The following is a 25,000-nucleotide window of genomic DNA, read 5'->3' as shown; positions in this document are numbered from 1 at the left end:
TTTATTATATATATATATTATTATATATATATATTTTATTATATATATACATATTTTATTATATATATATGTATTTTATTATATATATATTATATATATATATACATTTTATTATATATATATTATATATATTATTATATATATATATTTGCTTATATATATATATTTTATATATATATATATTTTATATATATATATATATATATATATATATATATATATATATATATATATATATTTGTATTCATATAAACATTTTTTAGTTTCACATGTTCAAAACATATTTCGGTTAAAGCTATAGGAATCAGACCCAAAACATATATGTTTATGGATATGAAATTTTTTAATTAAAATAATTAAAGAAAATATAAAACATTATGATATAATTAAAAAAAAAACGGTCCTACCTCAAATCATCGTCGACTGAAATTGTAAAAAAGCCATCAAATAATAATAATGTAAAACAAATTATTTTCACACTTTTGTTTATATATATATATATATATATATATATATATATATATAAAGTGATTCACACATTTTAGCGTTAATTTTACTTCAGTTACTCCCTCAAAAATTCAAAATTAAACAAAGTAATGGTCGAAAATGACATTTTCGAATGATTGACATTAATTTCTCCAGTAGTTGATTTATATTTTTATTTGTAGCGGTTACCAAGTGAATACAGAAATTTTTCTAACTTAACAGAGTGGACACTGGGTTTATTTTAAACTGAAACGCTTATAACAAGTTTAAACACAAATAATCTTATACATATAGGTAGAAGAGTAATGTTTTCAAGCATATATTTGTTGCATATTTGTTATTTCATCTATTTTTATGTTAGCAGTGACAAATACCCGAATCTCATGTTTTTTTTTACATCTATATTTTTTACTTCTGTCTAAAATGAAAAATACAATAAATCATTATTTCAGAAGAAGCCGATGACCAGACAATGAGTGTCAAGCTGGTGCCGGCGATACTGTAAAGAAATAATATTTTTATAATTAACAGCGAACATCCTGAAAGGTGGTATAGAGACTTTTGCATAATTAGTTGCTTACATAAAGTTTACTCATAAAAGAAGCAAGACAAATCTAGAATGTTTACTTTGTTAACCATAATTTGTTAACCATAATTTGTTAACCATAATTGACCAATAAAATATATAAATTAGATCGGTGAGTCAATTATAATGCGATTTGTAACCTGTGTTTCAGTGACTTGTGTTGTAAATGAACAACTACCAAATAAATACATCTGCGTTTGGTAAACTTTTTTTTTTGTTTGTTTTTTTTTTTTTCAAAAGCAAAAATTAAAAGAATCGTTTTTGGAATCGGAAATTAAGCTCAAATTAACCTGATTCCGATTTTTTTTTTTTGATTTTTCCGATTCCCGATTCCAATTAATCATCCTTACATTAATATATGTATGTGTAATATATATATAAATATATATAATATATATATATATACATATATATCATGAGAATAAAGGAAACAATATTCCGACAAGATGGATAAAAAAAGAACAAATCAAGTTATATGTTCATCAACGTATCGTCTTTATTTCAAGACCTTCTCGATATGATTAAATTGAAGAAAAGTACAATATTTGAAAATATACTGTGAAACGGATGTCTTTGTTCTATTTCAGAATTATTAACGTCATATTGCTGTTTAAAATATACAATGAAATTTATTTTTTTCTGGAATAAATATAACTGTTATAATTCAATTGTAGATTTGTATTTCAAATGAAATGAGAGTATATTGATTGATTATTAGGTTGATGCAAAAATAATGTTTTTTTACGTTCATCATCATATCAACAAACGACATTATTTTTGCACCATCCGAATATATATTAATTATTATAGATAATATTTTTATGGTGTAAATAAGTCAAGTTGCATCTAAGTTTAAATCCGGTTCATATAACATAACATAACTTATTAAAGGCGATAAATTGTAGAAACCTCGGCGCTGTTTAATTGTGTTTGAGTTTGCAATAAGCTTTCATTCAATAAGTCTTTCTCGAGATTTATTTGAAATAAATTTAATGATTTTTTATTGTTTGAAGTTAAAAGAATCATCCTGTTGCAATGAACGAGAACATTTAGAGAATTGCAATTTTTTAATCTCCTTGTTATGTTTATTGAGCTTTTTCTACAGTTCATACTAAGGCCATCAACGTGTATATGATGACAGTTATGGCGCGTGGCAGCATCTAAAGCTTATAGATTTTTTGATTAAAAAAATGTTTTTTCTCTTCACGTTTTTTCACTTGCTGCAAATTTACCGTTTCACTTTTCGAAGAAAACCTTTGTACTGCATACGAAGAATATGTCAAGTACATGCGTCTCCTATGTTCTAAATACTAAGTGCATGTAGTTAAAAGAAACCTTTAATAAGATCAAATGAAATGGTCGTCATTGTTAAGTATTTTTTCTATGTAATATTATGACTGTATGTATAATAGCAGATTTTAGCGTATTAACATAAAAGACCATATAGCCAAACCTTAGCTAGTGTTTATTCTTATTAAGATCTGTATAATTTATTGATAAAAACAATAACATTCAATGATAGTAATAATGCTAATAATAATGATAATGATACTGATGATGATGAATGGAAAACCTAGCACCCCCCTTACACTAACAATGGTGAGCTAGTCGTGAGACGAAAAAATAGATAAAAAGAGAAGAGAGTTTAATGCACAAACGTGAAGAAGAAAGAAAGAGCCTCCACGTGCGTGGTAGGCGGAATCCATTTGCAACCTCATATATATCTATAATTTAAAACTGAACGTCTGTGTGTGTGTGTCTGGTCACGAATAGGCTCCTATATGGTTGACTATTATAGGAAACTGATCACATATAATGATAGAAGATGTATCAAGATACAGGAATGGGTATGTTTGATCTGGCATAATGATGATTCATTAAAATTGTGGGGTCTGCGTTCGCGCCTGGTCCACAAAGTATGGAAATAAAAAAATTTAAAAATAAAAAAAAACGTTTACAAGTGTTTTTGATATAGATGTACATAATAATACTTTGATAAGTATGTTGTAACTTAAATAGGGATGGTATAATAAAATTATGGGGTCTGCGTTCGCGCCTGGTTTCCATAGAATGGAAATAGGCACAAACTTTAAGAAAGACTTTTCATATCTATCTGCTTTGATAATTATGTTTCAGTTTGAGGAAATATGGTATAATAAAATTATGGGGTGTTCGTTCTCGCCTGACCTCCATAGAATGGAAATATGTCACAAAGTTTAACAAGGTTTTTTAATATAGATGCACAGAATATTGTGATACGTGCTTCAGTGTAAACAGGTGTGGTATAATAAATTCTGGGGTTTATCTATTTTATTTTTACTTTCATCATATTTTGCTTTGGTTTTGAAAGCTCCAATTTCGAAGCTATCTCTTTACAACTCTTCCTTTTCATAACCTATCGTCGTACTTTAATAAATCAGAGTCCATTTTCTGTAGGCTGTTTTTTAACCCAGTCAACGACGGGTACTTTTGCTATATATATATATATATATATATATATATATATATATATATATATATATACTCCTATAAATTCGTTTGTCTTTTGTGTGTATTGATATTCGTATTAAAAACCCTCTTTTCTATTTATTTCAAAAGAAAATACAATTCTCTCATATATGGGTTGTGGAATTGCATTCACTAACAAATGATCTAGCTAATTTGCATATTTTTTCAAAGATTCATTTTAATTAATTACCTATTAGTTTTTTCGGTTTTCTTATGGGATGATCATATTTAGTTAACTATTACGTGTAATTATATTCATGCAGATATTCTACATGATTTATACTTGTGTAATATTTGCGTAAAAAGTTTACAGTAAACACAAAATTGTTTCCATATATATCTATGTATACGTATATATTTTTGTTTTTCTATCTATAAATCTATAAAAGTTAACGTGTCTGTGTACATTTCCCTACGCAATATATCTGTCAATCTTTAGTCTACAGACTCGAAATTTGATGTACAGGATACTGAGATATGTAAAAAACATATGAGAAATATTTAGAATCAAATCTTCCTTGTTATTTCATATTATTAGAAATCATAGCAGCACGTTTTAGACTTTCAGAGGTTTTTGGGAAATATCCCATATTTTGTAATTCATACACAGAGCTAGAAAAACAAATGACTATTTAAAAGTAACAAAAATAGGCTCTGGTTGATGAATGATCGCCTTAAAGTGTGACCTTAAGGGAAAATGTCACATAGCCCATTACATAATTACAATCATTAGCTTTCAAAAGAGCTCTCCTTAGTTAAATTCTGATCAATAGTCGCTGAGATGTGAAACTTAAATTGAAAATATATCACAATTTTGGTAATTTTATAAATATACAGATAACAAAATTGAATAACGAAGTATCCATATGAGACTGAACTACATGAAAATTTGCAGACATTTTGGCGATTATAATATTATTCTATAGTAAAAATTAATTGACAATTGGTAAAAAAAAGAATCAATATTTCAAAACAAATACAATATGCCCAAATTTACTACATTTGAATATATAATGTCCTGGCAGGCCAGTTTCAGTTTGGCTGCTTTAGGATGGATTTTGCTCAGATTGTTCTGTTTGCTTGGTTGTCTCCCCCCCCCATATATATATATATATATATATATATATATATATATATATATATATATATATATATATATATATATATTGCACACTTAATTAATGTAATCTCCATATTGAATAAACGATTAAATTAATATGCATTGGTATATATATTTATATTATTTGCTTTTTTCTTCCTAATCATTAAATATGATTAATCTCTTAACATGACAGCCATAATAATATATGAATCGGTAGCATTTTTATAACACACACACACACACACACACACACACATATATATATATATATATATATATATATATATATATATATATATATATATATATACAGACATCGTATACCATACTAATACATAAAATTCATGTGTGACACACGTGTATAGAAAAGTATCGTTTTAGGCGCACATACGCACACGTGAACACGCTCATAACAATGTGTTGGCATATGCATGTATACACATACATACACACGCACACATATATATATATATATATATATATATATATGTGTGTGTGTGTATATATGTATGTATATATATATATATGTGTGTGTGTATATATGTATGTATATATATATATGTATGTATATATATATGTATGTATGTATGTATATATATATATGTATGTATGTATGTATATATATATATGTGTGTGTGTGTATATATATATGTATGTATATATATGTATGTATATATATATATATATATATATATATATATATAATTGGATGTAATATATTAAAATTCGCATTCTGTTCTCAGTCTTAGCATTTCTTTTTTTTTTTTTTTTTTTTCATCTATTTCTGATTGTGGAAACGTATAATATAGATTAGCCACGTGTTTCGTCATATCTACATGACCAGGCAAAGTGCGATTCGAAACATATCCGTGTTCTCAACTCTGTAACAGAGTTGTGGATATCGTAATTAATCGTATCAAAATATTACTTCATTTATTTGCATCCAAATATCAAAAATACAATTTGCATCCAAAGTTTACTATCACGTTTCACAAAGAAAGATTAGCAGTTTACCTGGGAAGCTATACCTTGTTAAACCTCCTGTATATATATATATATATATATATATATATATATATATATATATATATATATATATATAGCGAAAGGTATCTAACGGTATCTGGATCGTGGCGAAAACAGCGAAATGGATGTGAGCGCGAACCTGTTTATATATTTTGGTTCGACGCACAATTTGCGGACTTCTATCAATTCGAAAAAAAAAAAAAAAATCAAAGAATATTTTAATAAATGATGATTAATGATTGGTTAAAAAATGACTGAATGAAATGCGGATTGCAGACGTACCTTCTTAAAAACATCATGTAATCCAAGATAAATTTGTCAACGAGCGAAGTGTTAGAAGGTAAAACCAATCCTCAGTGCGATAAACGATACGATGCTTCTTTCTGTTTCTCTCGCCTTTTCTCTTTCTCACGCGCGCTCCGTTTACTTTTCAATCTTTCTGACACAGTCATCTCCCCTCTCTTTCTCTCATGCTGTTTCTCTCTGAACTAACTTGCTCAGCTACTTACTTAAGCTACTAAGTTTGCGAACGCTTCGCGCGCAACGCTTCTTTGCAACACTTGCATGCATATATATATATATATATATATATATATATATATATATATATATATATATATATATATATATATATATATATATGAATGGAAATGTATAAAAAAGAATACGAAAAGTATAAAAGCTTATAACTTTTCTTTATTCGTTTTCAATTGGTGACGTGCAGGAATACAAAATAATATTATAAAAAAAATTTACTTATTAATAAGTATTTATACCTTCAGACTCTTATGTTTCATGCTTACGCAATAATCAGTGTTAGCGGTGACAATATTAGCAGGCCACCCGGCGTTGGCCGGTCGTAAAATATTATATCCATACAGATTTATTTGGTCATAAATATTATATCCATATAGATTTATTATTCATTATTATAGAGGTAATTCTCTATTAATTATTATTATTATTATTTAATAAACGATATACCTACTTATAATTTTTGAAATCATAATTATATATAAAAAAATTACTAAATAATAATCACTAGAGAATTACTTACTTATATATAATTATGATTTCAAAAATTTTAAATGTTTACTCAGGTACCATCCGTTAGAATCGAAGCCAGAACATTTAGCGCTCCAACCTTAGTCATTATTTATCTCTCCTGTGTCATTACTGTCTGAGCTACCGCCAGATAAACACGAAAGGTTAAAAATTTGCGACTTTCAGCTATGAATGTTTTGTTTTGCGTATGTGCAAAAGTAACACAGGGATAATACTCGGCTTACTTTGCCAAGTTTTGCCAATCTTGGTTTTAATTTTGACCCTTTAGCTGCAAGTTTTTTCCAGATAAAAACCGAATTGAAACTATGTTACAGGTCCAAATACCTATATATCAAATTTCAACTCTGTAGACCAAATATTCGGAGAGGATTTGGAAACAGACTTTTCACACACACCGACAAGGTTACTTAACGTTTTCATCTTGAATTCTGCACAAATAAACAATTTTATGATTATAATAGAAAAACGTGAACGTGAAAAGTAATATGGTTAAGATTAAACTTAGAAAAGTAAAAGGACTAGTTGTTAAAACTGAAAACGAAAAGGACAAAACATTCTAGTAAAAATATAATAAATGTATAACTTAAAATATTGCAGCATTAATTATTTATATATAATGTTAATTATTTATATATAATGTTAATTATTTATATATAATGTTAATTATTTATATATAATGTTAACTTGAATTTAAAAATAATTCCATAAGTTTCAATATTTTAATTATAAATTTATTATATTTTTTACTAGAATATCTTGTCTTATTCTTTTTCAGTTTTAACAACTAGTACTTTTACTTTTCTGAGTTTAATCTTAACCATATTACTTTTCATGCTCGCATTTTTTATGTAATCCATGATTTTTCAAGGCTTTGCTTTAAAATGATATTTTCTTTTTTGTGTTCAATATCATACGCATTGTCAACAATCTATAAAAAGAAATATTACCACCTTCTTAAAACAAAAAGAAAGGACAAAAAGAGAGAAACAGAATTAATGGGTGACGTTTTAAGCGAAAGATTATTAGCCTTAGCACGGCACAAAAAGAGAGAAGCAGAAATAAAGGGCGACGTCGTAAGCGAAAGATTATCAGCCCTAGCACAGTAAAGAGCATCATTTTTGTTAACTCTCTGCATATAAACCAAAAAAGAAGTCATGCAAGTGATATTCTCGCTATTATTTGTGAAAGTGTCGACGATGAAAAGTTGCTATGGTAACAAATCAGAAGACATCGTCTCTAATTCGTGAATGTTGAAAAAGTTGCTATGGTAACCAGCAGCCAATCAGAAGAAACCGTATCTCACGTTCCTTACTTATTCTGAAGACTTTTGAATACAAGTAATTTTATTATAACTTTTGGTTTAATGAACGAAAATTGAACATTTCAAAATATAGCTAAGAAAGTGACTTATGAACTGTAAAAATTGTTTGACATTTGGTCGTAAAATGAGTGAGCGGTGAAGCTTTAAAGCAGTTCTAATTGAGTAAAACTAACACTTAACTATGTATTCAAACACTGTTTTTTTTACATAGGCATCACCACTTATCAAGGTCAATATGCCACTCGAGGATAAGGGTTAAAGAGTGTATAGTAGAAATTGGGCAATATAGTAATCGTTAGTAACGAAAATTTGGTATAATTTGTTAATTTATATGGAACGGCTCATCAAAAAAATGTTTGTTAGACTTGAAGACAACCATATTGTAGTCAGCTGGAAAGCAGGAAAACGGAAGACGATTCCATATGCGTGCAATTCTACGAAAGAAGCTCTGTTCATGGAATCTACTTTTAGGTTTAGGCACAGATAAAGAGTGGGGGGAATTATTGATAGTGTTTTCTGCTAGACAGGTGTATCTTGTGAAAGTTGGGCGAGGGGGAACCATAGATTGAAGCTCAGTCCAGCACTTTCCATGGAAATAACGATAAAGCAGAGACAAACTCGCAACATCTCTTCTGTGAGAAAGAGGTTTCAGGGAAGAGAAAAGGACATCTCCTACGAGGCTACGGAGTCTATTTTGAACTCTATCAAGACAGGATAAGTCCTTTCAAGCATTTCCTGCCCAGATGTGGCAACAGTATTCCATCCTTGGGCGTGCTTGGCTCTTATGTAGATAGAAAATTTCATCAGCAGTGAGACATCTACTGCATCAATAGAAGGATCCCACTATTTTTCCTGCGGCCTTGGCAACGGATATAATGTACGTGTTCCATTTAAGATCAGGAGTAAAGGTCAAGCCCAGAAGCTTGTTAAAAGATGAGGCCTTCCCGAGACGAGAGCCGTTCATTTCAATTAATGCCAGATGGGGATCAGAGCGTTGATGATGTAAAGATAAAAGCTTGGTTTTAGATGAATTAAAAATGACAAGCCATCTCTTTCCCCATTGTACCACATGCTCAAGATCAAAGTAGAGAGAAACGGAGAAAACTTGGTCGTTTACGGTTTTAGATGTGCTACCATAGATAATGGTGTCATCAACATAAATGTCTATGAATGATGTAAGGATGTGATTTGGAAGATCATTAATGTAGATCAGGAAGATAGTTGGGCTCCAGGATGGACCACTGAGGGACTCCAGCATTACTACTTTGAGCTTCTGATTTCTGCCCATCAACCACTACTCTTATAAACCTATCAGAGAGAAATGATTTAATAATTGAAAAGACATTTCCAGCTATACCGTAGCTGGAGATCTTGTGAAGTAACCTTTTATGCTATACCATATCAAAGGCTTTAGATATGTCAAGAGCAATTGCCCTAGAAAGGTAGCCTCTGTCAAGAGATTCGCTAATCCTATGAGATATAACTGTAAGCACATCTGCTGTAGATCTAGCAGAACGGAAACCATATTGCGTGTCACTAAGAAAGTTATTTTTGCTGAGATGGTTGATTACTTCTGTATTTAACACATATTCCAGCAACTTACTCATCACGCACAGAAGATTTATTGGCGTGTACTGTGAGGGAGATGAGCGATCACCTGAATTCTTAAATACAGGGCATACTGATGAGATTTTCCAAGGTGATGGGAAACTATTCTCCTTAAGACAACGTTTAAACAGTTTTGTAAGGATGGTCACTAGTTCTGGTTGAAGTCTTTTGAGTACTGTGATTGGAATACCGTCAGGGCCGATTGCTTTACTGGAATCAAGGTTTTTGATTAGCTTGGCAACATCACGTATATCACATTGCGTGTTTTCTGATACAGAAGGAAATATTGGGGGTTGGCGGTCGTGGTCGTAAAGGGGAGAATTAGCTACAAAGTTCTTAGCAAAGAGTTTGGATTTGTCTGATGCTGACGAGATTACCTCAGGTCCATTTATGATAGTTGGGATAGAACACACGCTTCTGTTTAGGATCCTGTTTTCTATTTGCCAAAACTGGTGGGTACCAAGCCGCTGCTCAGCTACTTTGGACTTGATGGACTGAGCATACAGTTAGCTTGCGTTCTTTATTACTTTTTTACAGTGGTTGCTGTCAGTCCTGTACGGAAGCTATCCCAGTCAGCCATAGAGTATCGATATACTGTACGATGGAGAGGTACATCTGAGGACTTATTACATTTCATTTTTATCTTAACTGATACAACAGAGTGGTTGGAAGATCCAAGTTGATACAGAAGGGAAGCTGAACACAGTTCAGGGAAAGTTGTGAGAAAAAGGTCTAGGAGACTTGCATATTGGCCGTCGGGTACACGGGGAGGTTCATGAGATTCTGAGTGAGGTCATAAGCAATGGAGAAATCATGACAGAACCTCCCCTCATCATCGGTCTTGTTTGAGTGAGTTAACCATTCAACATTGTGAACATTGAAGTCTCCACAGACATGAATATTAGCTGAAGGATAAGCAGATAGGACGTGGTCAATTTTCTCAGATATGCTTTTAAAGATAGTAACTCCACTGTTGTGGGGGCGTCAGAGAGCAAATATAAACGCAGTAGTTTGAGCACGTGCAACCCGAAAGCACATATAGGGTAAGTTAGGATCTTCTCTGAGCCATCTTTTATATAGGCACATATCCCATGCCCATAGCGATCTTGGGGGGGCAGATTTGGAAGTTAAATTAGAGTATCCTTTAAGTACGAACTCAACTAGGGAAATAGTCTGTCCAAAACCAGTTTAGCTTAGAAATAATATGTCTGGTCTAGTCTCCTGTAATTGTGTTTCAACCTCTGGAAGGTTAGAACGTAGACCCCTGATGTTCGAGAAGGAGACATGGTAGTGGGGGGTCTACGTTAGAAATTGGAGATCTGGGTTTAATCGTGTATTTTTTATTGAAACTTTTCATTATAGAGTTTTGGGATTTGTGGACTAGGTCGACAGACTTGCTTGGAGCAGGGCAGAGAACTAGAAATGAAGAAATATCTTTTGTAAAACATAAGGTACAGCCGTAACAATTACCCACTAATATGGCATCGAGACGCTCCACCGCAAGCTATTGTATAGTCCAGAATCCATTCACCAAATGGCAATACAGCAGCCCCAGTACTTTGCACCTGATGATAGGACAGCCTCTTTAGTGGTTAATCTAAGGTTCGGGTCCCTGACTGTCAGCACCCTTACTAATGACTACAAGGATAGACATAGAAACATAAATTTTCCGACATCTCTGGCGGCTGTTTAGGCAAAATACTGCTAACCTTTAAATGATAAATAGATACAGTATGTTTGTTTCATTTTTTTTATTGTCAAGAAAAAAATGTAATCGAGTTAATCAATCTCATCTTTAAACAACTGCTAAAACTGAGGATCGAGCAGGTAATACACTCTGGTCCGAACTGGATTATATTAAGAATCGAACAACCAAACTTAACTTTCAATTTTATATTAAAAGTCACTGCGTTTAATTAGATTTCCAAAGTATAGATTTATTATAATTGAAACAACGTTTCCAACCCCTTTTAACAAATTCACGTTGTTATATGACTTCCTCGAGACTTGAACATTTAAAAGTCTCACAATTCAAAAAACACGCTGGATTTGCTCTTATGTTTCACTCATGAAGAGAGAAAAAAAAGGGAAAGCAAAAAGAAAATCCCTGACGAAGTTGAGAGATATCAGTGGAAATTTGGATGATAAACAAAGAATTGGTTATTTTAAACGATCCTGCGTTGCATTACAGATTCATTCAAATTTAAAAAGCCATTTCTAAGAAGAAAAATCATTTTCAATAAACTAGTAATAAAAAACAAGCTTTAAATAAAGTTCACTTGTAATACCAGTATGACACAATGCGCCTTCTAGCCGTATTTTCATGTTATCAGCGGAACGTAAAATCAAGTCAGTGCCGTTTTCATCTCGAAATGGAGGTTAGCAGATGTTTATAAAATCCCAGCACAAACGGTGTGTGTACACAATTGCAAAAGGCCAAACTTTCTTGTCCAATAAAGGTTTTGAAAAAGAAAACAATAATTCAGTCTCTTTGTTTTTATTATCGCTATATCTTCTTCGCTTTCTCTATCGCTCTTTTTTCTGTTCGGTTCGAGGATAAACAATTCTATTTTAGTTGGGACCGGATCGTAGTCGGCGACGGGCGTAAAAATTGAAGAGGAGACGCCGTCGCATGCTTGTCGATATCTAGTCGGAGCCTGAACGCAAAACGTTTGAATCATGTCTTTGTCGAGAACTGGTCTCCAGTTGAGATGCCCTTAAATTCTTGAAATTAAAAAAAAATCATATTTTTATAAGAAAATGTATTTGTCGCTGATTTTATACAAGCTTTCAATTCTAGAAGAGAACTCGAAAGAAGGCCGACGAGATGTAATCAGCGTCATATCAAGCTTTTAGTGTAAGGCACGTTTTATTGTATATATTCTATTGTGTTTAACAATCGATAAGTTGGTTGCTGTGGCCAGAACGTAACAGACACACTAAGTTATTCTCCCTGGCAAGTATCAGTAACACTCAAGCAAGCACAGTTTAATTTTATTTATTATTCGTAAATTTACTCAATTTAAATATATAAAGGGAAAACAGTTAGAAACATCTCAAATTAATAAGTAAATTATATCTAATAAATTATATCCGTTTAACATTTACCCGAAGTGTAAAACAAGTGAGATTACACTTCTTGAAAGCGATTACGTATGAACAAACTAAAAAAAAGTTTAGAATGAAAAAAGCGATTACGTATGAACAAACTGAAAAAAGTTTAGAATAAAAAAAACGATTACGTATGAACAAACTGAAAAAAAGTTTAGAATGAAAAAAGCGATTACGTATGAACAAACTGGAAAAAAGTTTAGAATGAAAAAAGTGATTACGTATGAACAAACTGAAAAAAGTTTAGAATGAAAAAAAGTGATTACGTATGAACAAACTGAAAAAAGTTTAGAATGAAAAAAAGTGATTACGTATGAACTGGAAAAAAGTTTAGAATGAAAAAAAGTGATTACGTATGAACAAACTGAAAAAAAGTTTAGAATGAAAAAAAGTGATTATGTATGAACAAACTGGAAAAAAGTTTAGAATGAAAAAAAGTGATTACGTATGAACAAACTGAAAAAAGTTTAGAATGAAAAAAAGTGATTACGTATGAACAAACTGAAAAAAGTTTAGAATGAAAAAAAGTGATTACGTATGAACAAACTGGAAAAAGTTTAGAATGAAAAAAGCGATTACGTATGAACAAACTGGAAAAAGTTTAGAATGAAAAAAAGTGATTACGTATGAACAAACTGGAAAAAAGTTTAGAATGAAAAAAGTGATTACGTATGAACAAACTGAAAAAAGTTTAGAATGAAAAAAAGTGATTACGTATGAACAAACTGAAAAAAGTTTAGAATGAAAAAAAGTGAATACGTATGAACAAACTGAAAAAAGTTTAGAATGAAAAAAGCGATTACGTATGAACAAACTGGAAAAAGTTTAGAATGAAAAAAAGCGATTGCGTATGAACAAACTGGAAATAAGTTTAGAATGAAAAAAAGTGATTACGTATGAACAAACTGGAAAAAAGTTTAGAATGAAAAAAGCGATTACGTATGAACAAACTGAAAAAAGTATAGAATGAAAAAATGTGATTACGTATGAACAAACTGAAAAAGGTTTAGAATGAAAAAAAATTATTACGTATGAACAAACTGAAAAAAGTTTAGAATGAAAAAAAGTGATTACGTATGAACAAACTGAAAAAAGTTTAGAATGAAAAAAGCGATTACGTATGAACAAACTGGAAAAAAGTTTAGAATGAAAAAAAAGCGATTACGTATGAACAAACTGGAAAAAGTTTAGAATGAAAAAAAGCGATTACGTATGAACAAACTTTAGAATGAAAAAAAGTGATTACGTATGAACAAACTGGAAAAAAGTTTAGAATGAAAAAAAGTGATTACGTATGAACAAACTGAAAAAAGTTTAGAATGAAAAAAAGTGATTACGTATGAACAAACTGAAAAAAGTTTAGAATGAAAAAAAGTGATTACGTATGAACAAACTGAAAAAAGTTTAGAATGAAAAAAAGTGATTACGTATGAACAAACTGAAAAAAGTTTAGAATGAAAAAAAGTGATTACGTATGAACAAACTGGAAAAAGTTTAGAATGAAAAAAGCGATTACGTATGAACAAACTGGAAAAAGTTTAGAATGAAAAAAAGTGATTACGTATGAACAAACTGGAAAAAAGTTTAGAATGAAAAAAGTGATTACGTATGAACAAACTGAAAAAAGTTTAGAATGAAAAAAAGTGATTACGTATGAACAAACTGAAAAAAGTTTAGAATGAAAAAAAGTGAATACGTATGAACAAACTGAAAAAAGTTTAGAATGAAAAAAGCGATTACGTATGAACAAACTGGAAAAAGTTTAGAATGAAAAAAAGCGATTGCGTATGAACAAACTGGAAATAAGTTTAGAATGAAAAAAAGTGATTACGTATGAACAAACTGGAAAAAAGTTTAGAATGAAAAAAGCGATTACGTATGAACAAACTGAAAAAAGTATAGAATGAAAAAATGTGATTACGTATGAACAAACTGAAAAAGGTTTAGAATGAAAAAAAATTATTACGTATGAACAAACTGAAAAAAGTTTAGAATGAAAAAAAGTGATTACGTATGAACAAACTGAAAAAAGTTTAGAATGAAAAAAAGCGATTACGTATGAACAAACTGGAAAAAAGTTTAGAATGAAAAAAAAGCGATTACGTATGAACAAACTGGAAAAAGTTTAGAATGAAAAAAAGCGATTACGTATGAACAAACTTTAGAATGAAAAAAAGTGATTACGTATGAACAAACTGGAAAAAAGTTTAGAATGAAAAAAAGTGATTACGTATGAACAAACTGAAAAAAGTTTAGAATGAAAAAAAGTGATTACGTATGAACAAACTGAAAAAAGTTTAGAATGAAAAAAAGTGATTACGTATGAACAAACTGAAAAAAGTTTAGAATGAAAAAAAGCGATTACGTATGAACAAACTGGAAAAAGTTTAGAATGTGGAAAAAGTTCAGAATGAAAAAAAGTGATTACGTATGAACAAACTGAAAAAAAGTTTAGAATGAAAAAAAGTGATTACGTATGAACAAACTGGAAAAAACGTTTAAAATGGAGGGTTAGTTACGCATATAAAATATAACGTTAAATCAACCACCATATCTGATCAAATCTAATTTTTTAAGGCAATTAACTAGATTTTTTTCTACGAACAATAAGTATGGCCGACAAATTCATAAAATCCCACGTAATCGCTTTATATTGGTATTGCCATCTGTACTTAGGGTTTGTAGTAGGAATAAGGCGTATTTTTATGACTTTGACCAATGACATATTTATACTAATGTTGCTCAGAATCGTAAACTGGTGAAGATTAAAAGCTAAATTAGTTACATATCCTTATAAAGCTCTAAGGTCCAAAATGAGTGATCATTTTATGGTCAATTAGTAAGTAAAACTAATTTTTACTGTTTTATTTTATTTTTGCTATTAAATGTTTCAGATTACAGATAATCATCAAAAACTGGAAAATCACATAAGGGTGAATTAGAAGAAAGTGCGAAACTTTACTAATACCTTATATTTTCACATCAGAACCTTAAAATTGCGAATGCTAAAAAAATAAAATAAAACTATAATCGATAATTTTATTCATATGCGGTATCCATGAAGTCCCAGGTGAATTTTTAGAAACGAAATAAAAGAGTATTTGTCAAGAAATGATTGGTAAACATTTATTGATATTTTCTACGTTAATAGCATTTATCAAATAAGACTAAAGAGCGTGATAAATGAGAGGATTTTGTTCTCAAGCATACGGCGAAACTCTCTGCAAGATGCACATAATTCAAGATAAAGTCAAATAACCGTTTATAGAATAATATAAAAATATATAATTTCGTTTTAAAAAAATTGTGTTTTTGTATCATAAAAATGTTATTCTGGGCTTATGATTATGATATGACCGGCCAACGTTCAAGGTTTGATTATCAACGCTTTCAATGAGATGAGTGGTATCAACAATGAAAAACAAGTACAGGTTTTGCCACACAGAAGTAGAAAATGTAAATCACCTGACATTTAGTTATAAAGTTCTACTGAGAGACGGCTATTATACAATACGACACAATAGAGTTTTATATATCTTTACTGGATCATCTGTAATAAGTTGAATACTAAATGCAGCATAAAGTCCTGGGAACATATACCAGAAAGAACAGTTGGAAATATACAATCCACTAGGACTATGTAATTCTTACATCTTCATAGCTAGAAAACGGAGCTATTAAACCTGAGATAGTAATATCGGACAAGGAGAAAAGCAACCTGAATAGAATGGTAGCGCTCCAATAATGCTGCGTTAAACAGAGCTGAGAGAGAAAAGATAGAAATACAAAGGTCTTATGCACGGTATGAAAAGAAACTGGAATGTAAGGAAGATTTCCATCATACTGGTATATATAAGATTTCCATCATACCGGTATATATAAGAGCAACGGAAGCAATAAAAACTAGTTTGAAAAAAAAACTTGGCAAAAAATATTCAAATGCCAGAAAGATATAGACAATTACGCTGGATGGTTAGGATCTTAAAAACATATCTCGGACGGAAGGTATGCGATAGTTGATGAATATCTTGCATCCGGTAGGATGCCCTATCTTCAGTTAAAACAAAATGAGAAAAATGTTTATTTTAAAGCCAAAAGTCCATGTGTAATTGCATGTTATTGTTTATGCTTGAAAAAAGTTGGGAGTTGAGATCGTTTAATAATTTATTAAGTTGACAAAGATTTTTATGGTGGAAAGAGAGTAGGTAATCGATGAATATCCACCAGGTGATTCCGCGAATTAATCTATAAATATAAAGATTTCAGAAATTGTTGCATAAAAAATCTATTTTCCACAAGTAACAATCGATTTGTTAACATTTTAAATTAAGATTAATTGGTCACAAGAAAATTTAGACCATTTGGCCAGTTTTATGCCACACCCTAATATTTGTACCACACCCTAACATTTGTACCACACCCTAATATTTGTGCGATTCGCGTAATAAAAAATTAGAAGATTTGAAAGACGTTTGAAATAAATTTCTTAATATATAACGCATACTCATGTTAAATGACGATGCTCTCGTAAAATCGCGTACCAAATTGTTACTCCGAAATACGCTAGGTCACGTGATATTTTGTAGAGGCGATCTTCTAAAGTAAAAAAAAAATCCAAATTGAGTCGTAAATAAATTCATTACAAAACAAAGTAAAAATTCTAGCTAGGGGCAAAGTATAGTTTTGCTGTCAGCGAAAGAGAAAACCCAACCTTTTTATTTTCTCTCATGACGAGCAAGTCAATTGTGATTTACGACTAGTACTCGATTATTTATTGAAATAAATATTTTTTGACTAGTAATCGATTATTTATAGAAATAAAAATGTTGTGAACATTATTAACATAATTGTATATATATACAAAAACGTGTGTATGTGTTTGTTTAGTTAAAAGTAAAAGAAACAAACTTTGAAATAAACAGCCACAAAGTTGGTACGTTCATGATCAGTGTTTCCCTTAATGAACGATATCTAAAAAAATCATTTTTTTTTGTGTGTCAACTGGAACAGTAACCGCCAGGAAGTCGGTTTTTAGCTATTTTATGTACTAAAGGGAAGTAACTCTATTTTTCATATTAAGGACTTCCTTTATTTAAAAATCCTATTTAAATAAAATGTTACTTTTGGAGCTGGTGACCGATACGAACCTGTAGATTCCGATTGTGATTTACAGAATAGTAAATAACCGGATGATTACAATCACAAACCGCAAATATGTAAAAACGTACACGACACTAATGCATACGAACACAAAGCCATGTAAGTTTAAGATTAAGGTTTAAAAAATGTAGTAGCAGTGTAACAGTGCATATGAATGCGTGATAAAGTATCAGTAGCACAGCGGAGGAAGTGTGCGCGAGAAGAAAAAGCAAAAAAGGAAAACAAATACACCTCGTGGTCGGGGAAAAAAGCAAAAAAGGAGAAAAAAATGCACCTCATGGTCGGGGGAAAAAGCAAAAAAAAGGAGAAAAAATACACCTTGTGGTCGGGGGAAAAAAGCAAAAAAGGAGAAAAAATGCACCTCGTGGTCGGGGAAAAAAGCAAAAAAGGAGAAAAAATGCACCTCGTGATCGGGGAAAAAAGCAAAAAAGGAGAAAAAATGCACCTCGTGGTCGGGGAAAAAAGCAAAAAAGGAGAAAAAATGCACCTCGTAGTCGGGAAATTAACGTGTAAAGTTGAGGACGAGAATGACCGGTTATGGTCACTGGAGGAAGAAGAAAAGTGTATACCGGGCGAGATGGACAACGGTGAGAAACTTTTAAGTGATGTCGAGACGGGAAGAAACGATGAAAAAAAAACTTTTGTTAAAAAAGAAAAAATGTCGACTCGGATTTTTTTATTTCTTTTGCTTGTAACAGCAACGTTACAGTAGCAGTGGTGTGAACAGCTGAGTGTAAGAAAATGTCGTAACGAAGAAAGTTATCATCTATTTCTATTTTAACTATAATGTATATCAACTAATGTACAATGTACCAACGAAGCACAGGCTGTCTACTGAATTGGAAACCGCACTCACCCTATACGAGTTTAACCGGCATTTTCCGGGGAGGGAATTTTCATGGGAATATCAAATTCAGAAGTGATCCCCAGTTGCAAGGAATCGTCAGGGGGGATAATGGCATTAGTTTTTGCAGTTCTTGCAGAGAGGGATCGACGTAATACAGCACCTGGTGTTTGCAAATGATCGTTTATTTGATATTTGCCAGGAGCAAGGTTGCTTAACTTTGGTGATCTAACGATAACCAACCTGTGAACATGATTATATCGAATTCACATGCTGTCAATTATTGACGTTAATCATTTATTACAACGATATCGGCATCATAAATATATACCAGGATAAAGGAGAATTCATCAACAAATAATTCATATTATAAACATAATCTCATAAATAAACGGTGTCTTTGTGTGTGTAAAACACAAATTTTCCCCCGCTCTCTAGCTGTGCCTACTTCTAAACGCAGATTCCATAAACAAAGTTTATTTCCTAGAACTACCTGCACGTAGAACACTGTTCTATTGGACTGCTTCCTGGCCGATTACAATATGGTAGCCTACAATATAAACAAGTTATTGTTGAACCCTAACCCTTAAATAATCCATATTATAATCAATCTGCACGATTAATGATTATTGAACAACCATTTTTACGCTCATTAACGTTTATCCTCGAGTGGCCTTCGAGCCGAGATAAGTGGTGACTTCCTTGTAAAAAATTTCCAACTAAAATCAAAAACTACAAAAATACACCCACAAACTTGACATATTTTAGATCAGCATTGCCCGGGATGAATAGTGTGTAAATATGTAAAAATATTCATTCTTTGAATGTCAACTGGAGCAGTTATATTCAGCGTGTCGGTTGTTCAACCATTTTATGTACTAAAATAAAGTAACCGTACGTTTTATAACAACGACTTACTTCTCCTATGATGACTCATTCCTCAAAGAATATATATAAAGGAGTCTGTGTGCATGTCTAGAGAGATGAATGGGAGAGGGTGAGAAGGGATACAGGGGAGGGAAATGAGAGAAAGATAGACGGATAGAGAAATTGGAATTTTAATAAAAATAGGTTACACATTTCCCCAGGAAACACCGAGTAGCCCTGCTAGTTTTCTAAATCACTCAAAACGAGATATTTCTCTATTATATAAATTTAAACTTGCTTCCACATTATTGTTGGCCTGTGTTTTCAAAAGCAAAAATAACGCTTTATCGATATTTTTTCGATTGTGATATTTCGTTCTTCTTGATATTTTTCTTTACTTAGTCATCTTCAAGAGGAGAGGGCGGTGACAAACGTTTCACTCACTATGTGGGAACTACTGTAACTTTCCTACGCGCCACCGTCAGAAATATTGAATACTAGCATGACCGTTAACCGGCGTTGCGCCCCCCTCCCCGCCCCGCATAAAAATACGGCTGTTATTTTTGTTGTTGGCCAAATATTTTATTTCTAAGGTCTGTATTGCCAAAATAGCCTAATCAGTTGTTTTATTTTTTTTAAAGTGTAATAATAATATGTGCCTCGAACGCTCGCGATAGGTGTACTCCCCTGTATGTAAGTGTAATTTAATATTATCATCCTAACTTTTTTAAAAAGAAGCTTTAAATGAACTACTAATAAGTGTTACACATTTTTTACAGCATACAAAAATAATGTAAATGCAGGACAAAAGTCGTTCCTATGTATTGATGTTTTTGAAGCCGTAGACATACCCATGTTTAAGAAATCTAGAAAAGAATATGCATCCTCTACATTGGTTATGCATTTTTGGTACCGCGCTATTTGTAAATAAATTTTTCAGGTGTATATTAAAGTTCAACGTTATTTTTTTTAATATTGACAAAATGACATTGTAAATAAAGCAATATTATTTCAGCACGGAACCAAAAAATACGGAAGCACCCAAAATTGTACTTTGTATTGGTCAACGCTTTTAATATAAAAAAGAACATGGACTCATTGTCAAAGTTCGCTACTTCTGCTGATTTAAGTTGGTTTTTCCATGATTCTCGGTGGGTAACGCCCGGCGAACGACAGAAACCACCGGATGGTATCGATTGATCAAATATAAATACGATCGAACAGATGTTAAAAATTAAAAATTAAAAAAAATAAATGATTTTAATAAGAAACGTAAAAGAAAGATAATTGTCTGTATTTTTGAGATGAGTTGTTTTCATTGATTGAGATTGTCGGACTGACTTCCTCGTCTTGGTTGTTGTTGTCACAACGTTTCGGCCGTTTTGCCCTCCGGCCTTCGTCAGGTGAACGGTTTGTTAGGAGTCTCGAACCCAACCCTTTATTATTATTACGGGGGTACCGTGTTCGGACTCCAGCTAGGCTTTGGGACATAGTTGCTGATTCTCTGTTTTTCAATGTTACTTTTTCACTGCCTTCGTTCAGGATTGAACTCAGCACCTTTGGGTAACTGTAAACTTTGATATACGGCTATATGTCACTAGGACAATTCTTAGTTGTTTTTTGCAACTTTCTGCAACTGCATGGGATGGAGTATATGCAGTTTTTGGTCATGTTCTCATCCATGCGGGGCTTCACTCGTACCAGGTGTCGTCTGAGTGTTGACTCGCTTTTGAATACCGTCCTGATGTTGTAGGGGGCACATATTCGCTGAATCAGAAGGTTTACAAGGGTGAAACATGCCGCCCCCTTAAAGTAAGGGTGGAAGAACACCGAAAAGCGGTAACTAAAGGAGAGACGGAAAAATCGGGTATAGCCAACCATGTCTGGATGGAGAGGGGGGATCATCGCCCCCTATGGGGTGAAGTAAAAATAATAAACAGAGAGACCCACTGGAAAGTGAGAAAACTTAAAGAAACAGCTCACATGCTCGGACATAACAACCTACTGAGCAAACCAAGCATAGAGCTGAATGCAATTTGGACATCTCTGATAGAGAGAGAAAACCTTGAATAACAACATAGGTTTAACATTAACAAAAACCAACTAAGAATTGTCCTAGTGACATATGGCCGAGTGGTCCTAGACGTTGTATCAAAGTTTACAGTTACCCAATCCTGAACGAAGGCAGTGAAAAAGTAACATTGAAAAACAGAGAATCAGCAACTATGTCCCAAAGCCTAGCTGGAGTTCGAACACGGTACCCCCGTAATAATAAAAAAGGGTTGGGTTCGAGACTCCTAACAAACCGTTCACCTGACGAAGGCCGGAGGGCAAAACGGCCGAAACGTTGTGACAACAACAACAACCAAGATGAGAAAGTCAGTCCGACAATCTCAATCAATAAAAGAAAGGGTAGAGTATCATTGTGTCAACGTATTAAACAACCCCAACCTCCCCATATTAAGAATGGCTTTCGGAATAAAACCCCCAACATCGGAAGCCGTTCTTAACACGGTGTTGTTAGGCCATTTATTTCGGAAGCCGTTCTTAACATGGGAAGGTTGGGTGTGTTTATACTACGGTTTAGCAGGTTGTAAGAAAAATCCACAGATAACTTTGCATACAAAAACAAAATTAAATAAAGTTAATTGTTACAAGAATATGTCACCTTAGTAAACGTGTTTTTCCTGTATATTTTTATGTTTAATGCAGAAACATTTATGTTTAATGCAGAAACATTTATGTTTAATGGATAAACATTCATGTTTAATGCAGAAACATTTATGTTTAATGGATAAACATTCATGTTTAATGCAGAAACATTCATGTTTAATGGATAAACATTCATGTTTAATGCAGAAACATTTATGTTTAATGGATAAACATTCATGTTTAATGCAGAAACATTTATGTTTAATGGATAAACATTCATGTTTAATGCAGAAACATTTATGTTTAATGGATAAACATTCATGTTTAATGCAGAAACATTCATGTTTAATGCAGAAACATTCATGTTTAATGCAGAAACATTCATGTTTAATGGATAAACATTCATGTTTAATGCAGAAACAATTTTATAAATAAAAAAACTGAATAAATACTTAGAAATGCTAAAAAATATTGTGCTATACAGTTCATTACAAATAAACAAAGCACATTGTAAGAGACAATATTTAATTTACTACTTCAATCCAGCATCTATTGGTTTATAATGTTTCTTTTTTTCTGTTTCTTTCAAATGTTCCATTACAACAATGATCACATTGTTATGATATTCGAAAACGAGGCTACATTAAAAGAAAATCACTCTGATATTCTTGTCCAGGGTCACCAGATTGACCTTTGTCAAATTTCGCAAGTTTGGCATTTTTAAAACAGTTTGGACTTCAAAAATTGTATTTGGTATTTTTCAAAGCGTGACTTACGGACTAACAAAGGAAGACCTAGAAGAATATTATATTGAATGATATGATATTTGATATATTGAGCACAGAAAAGAAATATGAAATATTTTTATGATATAAAAGATATTAAATATCAGAAAAGAAATATGATAACTAAGCAATTGAAGAGGTGAAAATAAATGTGCTTTACGATTTTACTAATTTAACGTTGAAAGGCAAAATAGAATTTTTATGGAGCATTTATCCGAGAGCCAGAAAAGCTTACTTTGTAAATTCGCTTTTTGTTGATGCAAACATTACAACCGACGCTCAGTGGGTGACCTAGCAGGTCATCTTTCTTTTTCGCGTATGAAAAAAAAACCTAACTTGAATTAACTTCTGACTTCTGATAAAACCGGACTAACGCTTGCCGAAATGAATGTCACTCAACGTGTCAAATCCCGCATATTCCATGCCAACTGGCTTAGGACAAGGCAATTCACCAACTAAAAAGCACGACTGGCCGTCTGAATGGAGAACTCTAAACTCTTGTCCAGCAAGACGGAGGCTAAACGGGAACCATTGACAGCAGCACAAAGGTATCGTTAAAATATGTTACAATGAAACACTGATGCTGGAATAGTGTATGGGATGAAGTGTATCGGGCTGCACCGTTATCATATAACATATAATCAAAGGGGGTGAGGTTGAGTCGTAAACGACGAAACACGTGTCAGTGGATAATTGCATTTTAAAAATAATATATATTCTTCTCCCCATTTAGGGGAGCCAAATTGGTCAAAGGGAAAATTATTCCTAACACGCATTTAAGTAAAAATGCACGTTCGTATAAATAATTGAATTAATTCAAGAAAGTATCGCTAACAAAAAACAAATAAAAACATATATCCATAATATAAAGCTGAATGTGTGTGTGTGTGTGTGTGTAAAAACATATCTATAATATAAAGCTGAATGTGTGTGTGTGTGTGTGTGTGTGTGTGTGTGTGTGTCTGGTCACGAATAGGCTCCTATATGATTGACTATTTTAAAAAAACTGATTACATATAATGATAAAAGATGTATCGAGACAGAGAAATGGGTATGTTTGATCTGGCAGAACGGTGGTTCATAAAAAATGTGGGGTCTGCGTTCGCGCCTGGCCCACAAAGTATAGGAATAAAAAACGAAAAAAAAAAACGTTTACAAGTGTTTTTGATATAGATGTACATAAGAATGCTTTGATAAGTATGTTTCAACTTAAATAGGGATGGTATAATAAAATTTGGGGGTCTGCGTTCGCGCCTGTACTCCATAGAAATATGGCACAAACTTTAACAAATACTTTTCATATCTATTTGCGTAAGTATACTTTGATAATTATGTTTCAGTTTGAAAAAATATGGTATAATAAAATTATTGGGTGTTCGTTCGCGCCTGACCTCCATAGAATGGAAATATGTCACAAAGTTTAACAAGGTTTTTTAAAAGGATTGAGGGTCCACAATAACACCTTAACTTTAATCTTAATTCACCTTAGCTTTTATTTATTTTTTTGAGTTGAATCATATTGTGTCGAATAAATTCACCTAAAAAATTCACGTTCTTATTAAAGTGAAAGCCAGAAAAAAGTCGGAAATTTAGACAATTCTCGACACAAATTTTGCATAACTCTGTTTTTTCTTTCTCCACTTGCACGTGGCACTCTTTCGAAAATAAATAAATAGATAAATAATAAAAAATAAGAACGTTACTTGTTATCGTGTCCAAAGAAGGAAAAAATCCTGCTCATGTGATTGCGTGTCTTTTTAAAACATTTACATAACCTTTTTATTTTTATTTATATATCTGTTTAAGCTTTTTTTGTCAGTGTACTAGAAGGAATTCAGTTGATTACAACCTTTTCTGCGTGTTCTTTACATTAAAATAG

This window comes from Euprymna scolopes, chromosome 44 (genome assembly GCF_053919585.1).
Source record: "Euprymna scolopes isolate OS-2025 chromosome 44, ASM5391958v1, whole genome shotgun sequence".
NCBI classification, from domain to species: domain Eukaryota; kingdom Metazoa; phylum Mollusca; class Cephalopoda; order Sepiida; family Sepiolidae; genus Euprymna; species Euprymna scolopes.
Note: the sequence above shows the minus strand (reverse complement) of the source record.